This window comes from Cynocephalus volans, chromosome 15 (assembly GCF_027409185.1).
Source record: "Cynocephalus volans isolate mCynVol1 chromosome 15, mCynVol1.pri, whole genome shotgun sequence".
NCBI lineage: Eukaryota > Metazoa > Chordata > Mammalia > Dermoptera > Cynocephalidae > Cynocephalus > Cynocephalus volans.
In genome coordinates this window covers 27,396,363-27,408,894 of record NC_084474.1, presented here as the reverse complement: position 1 = coordinate 27,408,894, position 12,532 = coordinate 27,396,363, and the positions used below count along the sequence as shown (strand labels likewise).

The following is a 12,532-nucleotide window of genomic DNA, read 5'->3' as shown; positions in this document are numbered from 1 at the left end:
AACACCAAGGCCACGAGTTCAGATCCTTATAATAGAGATGGCCGGTTGGCTCACTTAGGAGAGCGTGGTGCTGACGACACCAAGCCAAGGGTGGATCCCCTTACCGGTCATCTTTTAAAAAAGAAAAAAATCCTGTATGGCCTTTCTAAAATGCCACCACCTCCAAGATGTCTTTCCTAATTCCTTCAGCTAAATGTGTTGTTCCTCCACTCTGTGCTCCAAATAACTCCGGTTATATCTGTATTGTCTCGTTATCCCTTTCTGCCTTCTGTTTTGGTTATTTTCATACATGCCTTTCTCCCTTGTGTGCTGCTGTAGTGTCAGAGATGTGAATCCGTTCACCTTTGCATTTCACACGTATATGATAAGTGCTCAATAAATGTTTTGAATAGATTGAATTTAATCAACACTTCTGGTTCAGCAATTTGTGCCACTGCTTGTTCATCATCAAAACTCAAAGTTAAAGCCTTTAGTAGTTTTATACTGTGCACAAAGGGTTTGACAATCCAAGATCAACTGTGAAGTGTATGGCAAAATATTGTTACCTCTGAGGCAAACTGGAGATATCACATATCTGGATACATGGCTCACTGATATGGGAACTTGAAACCACTGGCAGCTCAGTGTCCAGCTTCACAGTTGCCTTTACTGTGTTGTTAAATTCTGGGAGAGTGCTTTGTGATCCCAAAGTACAGGTGACCTTTAAGGGCAGGTGTTGTCTTTAAACCTGACCAACTTCCATATTTTTTTTTTTTTTTTTTGTCGTTTTTTCGTGACCGGCACTCAGCCAGTGAGTGCACCAGTCAGTCCTATATAGGATCCGAACCCGCCGCGGGAGCGTCGCCGCGCTGCCAGCGCAGCACTCTACCAAGTGCGCCACGGGCTCGGCCCCCAACTTCCATATTGTAATGAACATTGGCTACATAATGCTAAACATCTAGACAAAATTTTAAAATTTTACTTAAACAGAGTCTACCAAATAATTTCTGTTTTTATCTAGAATTTTGGTAACAATTGTAAATAATCGTTATCAAGGCATTAGGCTAAAACAGAAAATATATGAGACACGGAGATAAAATCAAAGCCTCTGAAGACTGGTACCTAGTGTTTTTTGTTTTTTTGTTTTGGTACCCAGTTTTTGAGAAAATAATTACTTTTTTTTTCCTTTTAAAATATGGCTTTGTTAAACACAGTTCAACGAAATCGGTATGAAGTCAAGTCATTCTAATATATCAAAGAGAGGAAAAACTATCGTGGATAATAATAATAAAATGTTTTCTGAATTATAAGCAGAAAAATTATTAAACACAAAATGACCATTCCGAATGACCATTGTGACAAGGTAAAACAAAAATAGGATAGGGAGATAGGAGAAAGAGAAAGATGTATATGTATAAAGTAGAAAAGGATTAATACCTAAGGTTTGTATGCTAGGCTTGCTAGGTACTTTACGTGTATGAATTTATTTAATCTTCACAGCATTCCCGGGATGACAGTACTATTATCATCTCCATTTTACAGACAAAAAAACTGTAGCACAGAGAATGAAACAGTTTGCACAAGGTCACACAGCTAATAACCAGTAAAGCTGGGATTTGAGTCCTCTCCAGAGTGTGCACTTGTAATGGGGGCAAAAATTGGTTTTTAGGGAGTAAAAAAAAATCTTAGACATTACTGTGGATTGTGTCCTTCCAGTACACAGTACGTAAACAGATATACAGTGTATCAATAGTACTGAAATTTTGTGGGAGAGGGGGGATTGGTTAAGAAAAATATGTCTAAAATGTTTCCTTAGGGGGGCAAGAATGAAAAAGAGGTTGAGAAACACTGCTCTAGAGTTTGTATTTTTAACTATCATTTAATAATGCCTCTCAAGCTTCATGTTATGTTTTTTTCCTTTTCTCAGAGAGCAAATTGAAGGAGTAACACTCATATTTCCTTAATAATGTGGATTCATGAGCTGCATAACAATGTGGATTCACAATCTGCTAAAATGTATCTGTTCTGAAATAACTAGTTTAGCTATCTCCAAGTAATCAATTATGTACTTACCAAAGAAAACTTCATTTACTGTACACACATTTTATTTTTATTGGCATTCTTCTTTTGATTACATAACTATGTGTTCCTATAAGCAGAGACAATCTAGGGAAACTTGTAGAGTGGGTACACTTTATCCTGGCACTTTCCCTATTGTCTCGGAACTCTTATTTTCCCTCTTAGGTCTTCCTTTTAATCTCCCCCGTTATTCATTTATTCATTAGATCTATAAATATTTATTGAGTACCCTGTGCAATTTCATCCACTCTCATGATTTTAATGACAATGTATATGCTAATGAGTCTCATTTATTTAATGAATCTGAAATCTTTAATCCTTGCAAAGATTTCTTCCCTGAAGTTCCAAAGGACCAGACTGCCTAGTGGACATTTCATCTCAGAGTCCCCCAAATCACTTCAAACTCAAAACACCTAAAATAATTTTGTCTTCCATGTGTGCTTCTCTCCCCGGCTCCTCTCTTTAAGGGGTAGCAATTTCGTATACTCATCACTCAAGCCAGAAACCTGGAACACTTTTGTCACAGTCACATTCTGTCGGCGACCAAGTCTTGACAATTGGGCCTCCTTAACATTTCTCAGATCTGTACTCTCCTTTCAAGTCAAACCACTGTTACTGAATTCAGATTCTTTACATCTCTGCCTAGAAAATTGCTACCTGCTTTGAAACCCTTGAATAGCTGTGCATTTCTTGAAGAATGCAGAGACCCTCTATGATCTGACCTCAGTGGGAATCCCATCCCATCATCACTCATACCCTAAATTTTTGAAGCTTATAACTCATTTTTAACATTGTTACTTTGAAATTATCTGAATCGGAAACCCCAAATTGACGTACAGTATATGGATTCACCAAAGCCATCTTTGATATAGGAGGGTACTTCAAAAAGTTTGTGGAAAAATGAAGTTAAAAGATAATATGAATCTTTCCACGAACTTTTTGAAGACCCTTCATATAAATTAGAAAATATGTTCTTTATTTGTTTTGCCTAAATGTGATTCTTACCTAAGGTATACTCTTCTCTTTTTCTTTTTTTTAGTGTACTTTTCTTGAAAGCAGGGACATCAAACACAATATATTTCCATCACCCCTACAATGACCTGCATACTGTAGATGCTCAATAAGTATATTTTGACAAAATCACTAGTGACTATTATTCTACAGACTTGCATGTTCTTTCTCTTGAAAATAGAATTATGTTATGAGACCACAGTATTTCTTATTCACATAATTTGATGGGAGGAAAGACAAAATAAACTATAAATTCAATTTACTGACTTATTGAGGAAATTGAGATATTGCTAAGCAAAATATAGATACCCAGTCCAGCTTTTTCAAAACAAAAGTATGTAAAAATATAGCTATTGCTAAAACCATTGGTGACATGCTTTCTCAGTCTGTTTAATGTAATTATAGCTTGTGACCAGTATATAAACAACAGAATTCCCAAGCTACACATAAATCTCCAAAAGAGATAGGTGAAAATCAACTGTTTCTGTCAAAAATTTAGGGCTTTAGCTAAAACATAAATTTTAACATCAGAAGAAGAAAAAAAAGTATATTGAATCATAGTTACTCATTAGTGTGAAATACATTTGCTAAATCTAAACTCATTTTAGGAGATACAAATAAATATAAATACAAAATTATCATTAAAAATAATTTGTATTATAATCTTAATTCTTGAGAGTCCAGAATTTCTTTTGCTTTTGTGAGTCAATCCCAGGATTTTCTGAGTTACAGAGTGTAAACTTTGCTTGGTTTACTGCCAGTCTGGAATGAAGACCCATTGTCTAAAATCTTTGCAGAGCAGATACATCACGGAAATATTTCATTTGTAAATCATATCCACGGATCCATAGAAATGTTTCATTTGTAAATCAAAACTATCCACTTTGTCCTCAAGTGTGAGGGAAATTAACATATTTGAAACCAGTAATGAAGATAGACTTGCAGTATCTCTTTAATTATCAGTGTTAGCAAGTAGTGTAAACACAGTCCCTGTATACAGGACTTACCCATGTACCCATCTATCCCCTTGTTCATCAACCCCTGGTTTATGTTTATCTCCTTCCTAATTTTGTGTGATCACTTTAAGGGCAGACTTTCATTTTGCCGTTTACTATTTCCTTTGAGTACACCTTGATTCCTAGTCTGGTGCCATATACAGAGTGCGCAAAAAATGTTTCAAATGTGTGAATAACTGTAGAAATATTTGTATATATTTTAAATCAGAAATATATGAATAAACGTATTTTAGTAAATTGTAAAATTAGGTTGGTCACTGTCATATCTTTGAAGACTATGTAAACAGTGATTGGAACTAGCAGATTATCTGGACACATTTTAATTAAAATTCATATATGAACCCATGTATAAAATATATATTAACTCACATATTTTACAAAGATGTATTGGCATTGAAATTATCGAAGCCTTTTCAAGCATTGAAATGCATATAGCCCAAACAACTAATACTTCATCATGAAAGACTAATTTGCTTTATAAGAGTATGGAATAGACATTCACCACATGAAAATATTTTAGTATAAACATCTTTCACAAATACTATATTTCTGTTTCTTGCTCTATAGTGGAATAGCTACAAAAAGCAAAAGCAAAAACCTCTGTGGTAATCAATAAGTAGCATTACTGCAGCATATATTATAATTCCAACTGAGTTCGGTCTATTTTTGTTTTATGTTCCAAATGTACAGCATTTTCCTTTGGTGATGTCAAGAGAATGAAAAATGTGCTGTTTATAAAATGAAGTATGGAGTTTATTTTATATATAACATCTTATAAAAACACTTTCTAAATGCAAAAGCATGCTTCCAAGTTCAACAGAATAATGCATATTGAAAAGAGATAGAAATAAATTATTTATTACATATATATTATAAATTATTTAATTCAAAACAAAATACAAAATATACACATAAGTCCACAAATCACCAAACTTGAACTGCTAGCAATTTTAGCGTTCTCGGCCAGTCTTTACTTATATGCATACATAATTTTTACATATTGTAATAACATGTTAGAATAGACTTGTATTTTTGTAAGATAGAGTTTAGGTAATGTTTTAATTTCATTTGCAACAATCCATTTTATTTTATTATTGACATAGTACTCGAACAGACAGTTTGTTTGAGTATCAATGGAAATCTCCATTTTGGGCCAGGTTTTGCAAATTCATTTATTAATTAGAAATAAGCTGATAGATGAGAAAGGAAGAAACCACTATTTATTAAAATCAACATGCCTCCTCTTTTGCTTCATTTCCTGGGTTCTTGAATCTTTAATCCAATTAGCATTTGGCTGTGGAGTATGAAAAATAATCTGCAAAATCATTACTCAATTAAGACCTCTTTCTAATGACTCTAGCACTATTACTTTGCCCTCCAGTTAAAAAGCAAAACAATTTTTTTCTTGTCGTTGTGTGAAAGGAATCATTTTAGCCTAGTCACAAATTACTAAAAGTAATGCTGAACTAATCCATAGTGACAGACAGCAGGACAGTGGTCACCCCAAGGAAGGAAGGTGGTGGAGGAAGAACGTGAGGGAGGAATTAGCACGAAGTACAAGGAAACTTTTGGAGGTGGGAGATATGTTTGCTATCTTCATCATGGACGTGGTTTCAAGGGTATAGACAGATGTCAGAATTTGCCCAGTTGTATACTAATCATGTGCTGTTTACTATATGGCAATTATCCCTTAATAAAATTATTTTAAAAATAGTGTTGTTGTAAAAGTAAAGGTAATTATTAAAGTAAAAATAACTATTATCTTTCTGTGATTTTACACCATTTTCCTCAAGGGAGCAAAAGATTTTGCCTTTTACCTCATTTTATGTGAGGTAAATTGGAAATTTGGGGAATGTTTACTTAAGGCAAGCATAGTTTTCTATGTATTATTTAGCTTGCTTTCTATTACAATTTTTTTGCTGGCTAGTATGGGTATCCAAACCCTTGACCTTGGTGTTATCAACACCACGCCCTAACCAACTGAGTAACTGGCCAGTCCCCCCATTATAATTTATAGTTGCAACTCACTGTCATCATTAAAATTTACAAAAGCAAAGGACCCTTAACTAAAAAAATAAAAAGTTTACTAAATTTGTACATTGTTTTTGAGTGTGCAAATCTTCTTTTACTGATATCTTTATGATCTTAGTCTTTAATCCTATTGTTATCAATTTGATGATTAAAATTTAAAACCTCCCATTTATTGTTTTTTATACCCCTCACTTACGATTAATTATGATTGTTCCATATTTCCCATTAGTCAATTTAGTAAGTTTGTTTTGCCTTGTATGAGAAGAGAGTGAGATGTCAAACAAGATTCTTAAGGATTATTTTACAGCCATCACAACTGTGGGAGAAATTGCCCCACACGTGTGTGTATCAAATGGTTTTATTCTAGAAAGGAGCGTACAATCAAAAATAAAAAAGCAGTCAAGAAAGAATGAAGGACCGTACTTTCAGGGATCATTTCCATAGTTGGTTACTAAGAAGTTTCTCTGATCATATGGAGCACCCCAAACCACGAGCAAGAGGGGACAGCCTTCTCTCCCGAGCGGTGTTGCTTGCTTTGCTGCAATTGCCATCTGCCCTGATGATCATTCTCTTCCTGTGGAACTGAATGGCTTTAGTTTAAAATCCAAAGAAAGAAAGAAAAAATCAAGAATGAGAGGGAGGAAGGAAGGGAATTAGAAAGATGTGTAAAATAAGTGGAATTATAACATAGTTTCAGCACTCCTACTTTTTTACAGGGCCATATCCAAGTAGCCATGCTTAACTGAAAGTCTCATCGATCGCCTTCTGGAACAGCCGTGTCGATGTTCCCAGCCCCCCAGCTCCCTGGGCAGAGAGAGAGCCTTCATTTGGTGGGAGCAATCTCAGAAGCTGGTGGTGCTCCCGGTCATGCCCTAGCCTCCATTCACATATTTTTATTAGGCTTCAAATACAAATGAAAGAATGAAGCCTGTTATAGCATTGCAACAAAACATCTTTAAATTATGCATTTATATTTCCTTAAGGCCAGCTGACGTGCATTGTACTTAGCCTGATCTACATAAACATGTTTCGGCATTAGGCAATAGAATTACAAGTTGGAATTTTGAAATTTGTTAAGATTTTGAAAGGCAGAGAGAGACTCTCAAGTGGTTAAATATTGACATCAACCACAATAAACCTTCCTTCTATTAGACTGAAAATCATGCTAAAATGTATAGTAGTTTCCCACAGTACATAACTGAGATGAAGTGATAGCTTTTATTCTACACTTTTGGTTTTAGCAAATTAGCTCGACCTAGCACACTAGTTAGGTTGCCACACAAATGGCCTATCACTTGCTGAGCAGTTTGCCTTTCAGAATAGTTGCTGTGCTGCATTGCTTCAGGCAAACTGCTTAACTAAGCTCCTGTCTCCATCACTAACAACAGAATAGCTGGAAATTAAAGATTTCGAGATACATTATAATTTTTTTCCTTAAAAAAATTGTATGCAATAATAAAAGTATTCTTAAGAAAACTTTGAGGGGAAAAATATCCTATTCTTATCAACCCTGCCATGAGAACCATGTTAATTTTCTAGCTAATTGTTTCCATATTTATCATTATGATCAGAGATTAAAGTATATTTTATTTAAAATATTAATGATTTTAGACTTTCCTCGTTCACTAAAAAAACTTAGTATGGACACTAAGTGTGAACATTATGTAAACTGATTCTATGGCATGTATTTATGACATTTGTCTACACCCAACTAAAATACCTAATTTGTCAACCTGGAAAAGCCATAACACGCCCATTGTACCCTGCCTGGTTTGACTTCCTTTAAAGCAAATGTAAACCAGTGGTTTGGCATCATGTTGAAGGAGTTTCACATGGCACATGAATTGGGAGCTAGAGAGATGTTCTCATGACATCTTCCTCCTACAGGCAACATTCAGCATAAATAGTTTGCTCCAGTAAATTGAGAGAAATAGAACAGGGGCAGGGAAGCAGAGGACAGTGTCCTGATTGTACAAATTGTGGGAAACAACTACTCACCCTCTTATACCATTAAGACAATTTGTAAAAACTTATAGAATATTCAAGTAGCAAGTTATTGAGCTGTTTGCTTTGGGTTTTTTTTTTTTTCTTGGCACTAAAATGCATAAATGATATGACACTGTTTTGCTGACCAGTAAAAGCATTCATATGAAAAAGAAAATTAATGGGTCAGCCCGTGGCTCACTCAGGAGAGTGTGGTGCTGATAACACCAAGGCCACAGGTTCTGATCCCATATAGAGATGCCCAGTTAGCTCACTGGGTGAGCATGGTGCTGACAACACCAAGTCAAGATTTAAGATCCCCTTACTGGTCATCTTAAAAAAAAAAAGAAAAAGAAAATTAATCTGAGAGAAGCATACTACTTTTTTTTTGTTTTTTTAGTGACTGTGAAATTTTAATTATTTCAATAGACCCAGAAACCACATGGAAACCAAACATTCCTTAAAATGATTTCAGGGTTTTCTTAAAAAGTTTATTCCCCTTGGATAATGAGCAGCAATTTTGCTGACTTAGGAGAACAGTGAAGAAGGTGAAGTCTGTTTTGGTCTTTATCTCTGCTTACTGCTGTGCCCAGGACTCTTGTTCAGTCCCACGGATGCTCCAAGTGCTGCTTCCTGCAACTTTTCCCAGCCTCATGCTTTACAGGTGATGCATCTGCCTCTGTTTTCACCTTCTTCATCCAAAAAACGTACTTTTTAAAAATAGAGATGTAAGATTAACAGATGAAAAGAAGGTATTTATTTGATTTTATGTGAACACATCACTATTTATACTCAGGTATAATCCTATACCTGATAATATCTTAATCTTCTTTTTTAAAGTAAAAGTTATACAAAGATTCATATGTCTCAGGTTAATTTTCATTTTATTTCTCATTTTACTAGTTTCTTCATTTTAATGAAATGCTCTTCATCTTTTTCCACTGAAAACTGTAGTAAGGTATTTATTTTAACGTCAAGGCCACCTTTAAAAATATTAACACTGGCTCTACCATCTAATAATATGTCAGTAAGCTCTAACTTTTAGTTGGGTGAGAAAATAAGAGTATCTAATTTAATTGAGAATTACCATTTGACACCATATCAGATTAACAATATTCAAATAATCAGAATGTGATACATACCAAATATAATTTAGGCTTTGTGGTTGAAAGACAAAAACAATTCAGAACTTTGCAGTATCTCAGCCTCACCACTGCATTTGTTTATTCATTCATTCATTCCAGCTATATTTATGGAGCTTACTATATGTCAGGCACAGTACTAGGCACAAGAAATTGAAAGATAAATAGATGCATAGACATGGACCCTGCCCTCCAAGAACTTGTATCAAATACAGTCAGCCTCTGTATCTGTGGTTTCCACATCCTCAGATTCAACTAACTACAGATCAAAGATATTCAAAAACAAAAATAAAAAGTGCCAATTCAACTATAGAAAATAATACAAATTAAAAAACAAAAGAGCATAACAAATATTTTCATAACTTACATTGTACTAGATACTGTAAGTAATCTGGAGATGATTTAAAGTATACAGGAGGGGCTGACTGGTAAGCTCAGTTGGTTTGAGTGTGGTGTTATAACACTAAGGTCAAGGGTTTGGATCTCCATACTTGCCAGCTGCCAAGAAAAAAAAAAAATAGAAAAGAAAAAGAAAAAAAACCTAAGTATGTGGTAGGATGTACATAGGTTATATGCAAGTACTACATCATTTTATATCAGGGACTTGAGCATCTGCGGATTTTGGTATCTGAGTGGGGTCCTGGAACTACCCATGGATGCTGAGGGACAGCTGTAATATTGAATGGTTACATAAAAGAGCTGCTCACTGAAGCTTTCTAGTTGACAGCATGCCAGGTATCAAAGATTTCACAGTGCAAACCTATAACTTGAAGAATGACCATACTTTCTGCCGGTCTTTTAGTCAGTTTTTAGTTTATATACTAGTGACCCTAACTAAGTCAATTTGAATAGATTTATGCAGTACAATTTGGTATAACTATATGAATGCTTTACAAAAATCAAATATATAAAGTATAATACCTTCTCTTCATTTATTAATCTTACAGCTCTGTTTAAAAGCAGTTAATTATTTCTTAGATAAGCTTTCTTTTAGTATGAATGCTTTTATTGGTCATCAAAATAGTGTCATGTTGTATATATATATCTTGCTTGCTCTGACATGTTCGGTATTTTTAAGAGCACGTTAGTTCAGCTCATCAGTTGTAATGGATGAGAATCGCTAGTCTATTTCCCAAACCTGTTATTTCCCAGTAGGAAGTACTAGGTCATCTCTCCTCTTAGCCAAGAGGCATAAATTGCCCAAGTATAGAGAGAAGAGTTTTTACTATGCACTTAGCATCCAATTTTTACTCTCTGCCCAGATTTATTCCATGAAAAATACACCTGTAAGGGCTAAGGGAAATGGAAACAGTGGGTCTAGATAATTTTGGAAAATCCAGCTCCATTTGCATTCCCTCCTTTGATTTTGCCTTGAGCGTGATGGTTGGAAGAGCAGATGAATCATGGACTTAGGCTAGGGAGCAGGTAGTCCTGAGGGCCATAGTGGCACACCCACAAAGTCCCTACCACTGAAGGCACCGCCAGGGCAGATGGACTCGAGGAGGAGGGACTGCCCTCAGGGGCCATTCAGTGGTGGGGGAGGGTATGAGTTTTAACTGAGCATCTCCTTTACCTCCCTCATCTTCTGCATTGCTTTCTGAGTTGGAGGCTTCACCCTGTTGGATCCACTACAGCGGATTCAACTGGAAAGTATAAAGAAATTGCAGCCTGTACATGGAGCCAGAAGGAGGGAATGAAGGTGGTGTGGTTGAGGTGAGAACACACTGAATATTCCAAAGCAGGAGAAGGTTAACACATTATATTACATGACCCAGTTGCTAGAAACCAGACCCTGAGTGTGTAAGCAAAGAAGACAGTATCGGGATTGACATTTGAATTTGGGCTGTATAGAGAGGAAAGTGAGGATTTGATTTGGGCGGAGGACAGTGAAAGGGTAATAGTAGTAATTGATTATGGATCCTGATGGGGTGGAAGGATTGTCGGAATTGAGGTAGTAAAAGGCATGGGGTGAGAAAGAGTAAGAAGGTGCAGGAATAGGTTGGAGGTTGAGGGGTTCAGAGTGGAGTGAGTTTAAACTTCAAAGTCTAGAGTCTGGCCACTGGAGGGAGGGGCTGACATGGGGTGGCAGGCAGTCTTTTTTTTTTTTTTTTTGTCTTTTTCATGACCGGCACTCAGCCAGTGAGTGCACCGGCCATTCCTATATAGGATCCGAGCCCGCAGCGGGAGCGTCGCTGCGCTCCCAGCGCCGCACTCTCCCGAGTGCGCCACGGGGTCGGCCCGGCAGGCAGTCTTTAAAGGTGAGAACTGAGGGTACTGCAAGGCCAGGTGGGAGATTCTTAGCGATATGGTTAGAATGCAGGTGGAAATAAGACGACACGTCATGCCGAGTGCGGGGATGCCTTCCAGGATATGGGAGTGCCAACTGAATCACTGCTGTTGGAGCGGATTCATTGCCTGGTCCCTAGGAGATGCATTTCTGACATCACTTGTTACCCACTCTCGATGTACATTAATGTGCAATTAGGGGATTATTGGCTGAGATCTCTTTTTATGAATATCCTTTAGAACCGGCCTAACAAGAGCGGGTGGAGCACAACTCACATCTCCCCATCACTTGTTCACCTCAGCAAGCCTTACATTTGAACACCCTGCCCATATTGGGTGGGGACGTGGGCAAACTGTGGTCCACACTGCCTTTTTGTACTCCCTTGTGAGCTAGGAATCATTTGTACATCTTCAAATGGATTTTTAAAAATCAGAAGAATGAAAATCACTTTGTGAGTAATGAATATTGCATGAAATTCAAATTTCAGTGTCCTGAAATAAAGTTTTATTAGAACATATTTGTTTCATGTTGTCTGTAGCTGCTTTCCCACAACAAGGGCAGAGTTGAGTAGTTGAGACAGATCACATGTTTAGCAAAGGCTAAAATATTTGCTATCTGGCTCATTATGTAAAAAGTTTGCTGATGCCTGCTTTAGGCATTACAATAATCCTTCATTTACATATCCTTTGGAAAACAAACTATCTGCTGTATGCCTAAGAACTCTTATCAAAAAATAAGATGTTAATTGCAGAAGGAGAGACCATTGTGCAGCAAAGAAAAGAAATTGGAAAACAGGATTCAAGCTGGGAGAAGGACTGGGTTGCTGGATGCACGAGCTGAGAGCCCCAGGGACTGTGCGCTGTTCTGTTGCAGCTGTGGGTCCAGAGTGTGCTGAACAGGATGGCCCAGGACAGATCTGTGGGAGATCAGACCCAATTTAAGCCTTGATATCACAGATCTGTGGCCAGTTACTCAGTTCCTTTGAGTCTCAGCTTATTCCACGA

At 36.6% G+C, this 12,532-nt stretch overlaps 1 pseudogene; it reads left to right on the top strand.

The window, feature by feature from the left end:
- The first annotated feature begins 6,529 nt into the window (after positions 1-6,529).
- On the top strand, positions 6,530-6,641 carry LOC134364277 (small nucleolar RNA U3; annotated as a pseudogene).
- Positions 6,642-12,532: the final 5,891 nt, after the last annotated feature.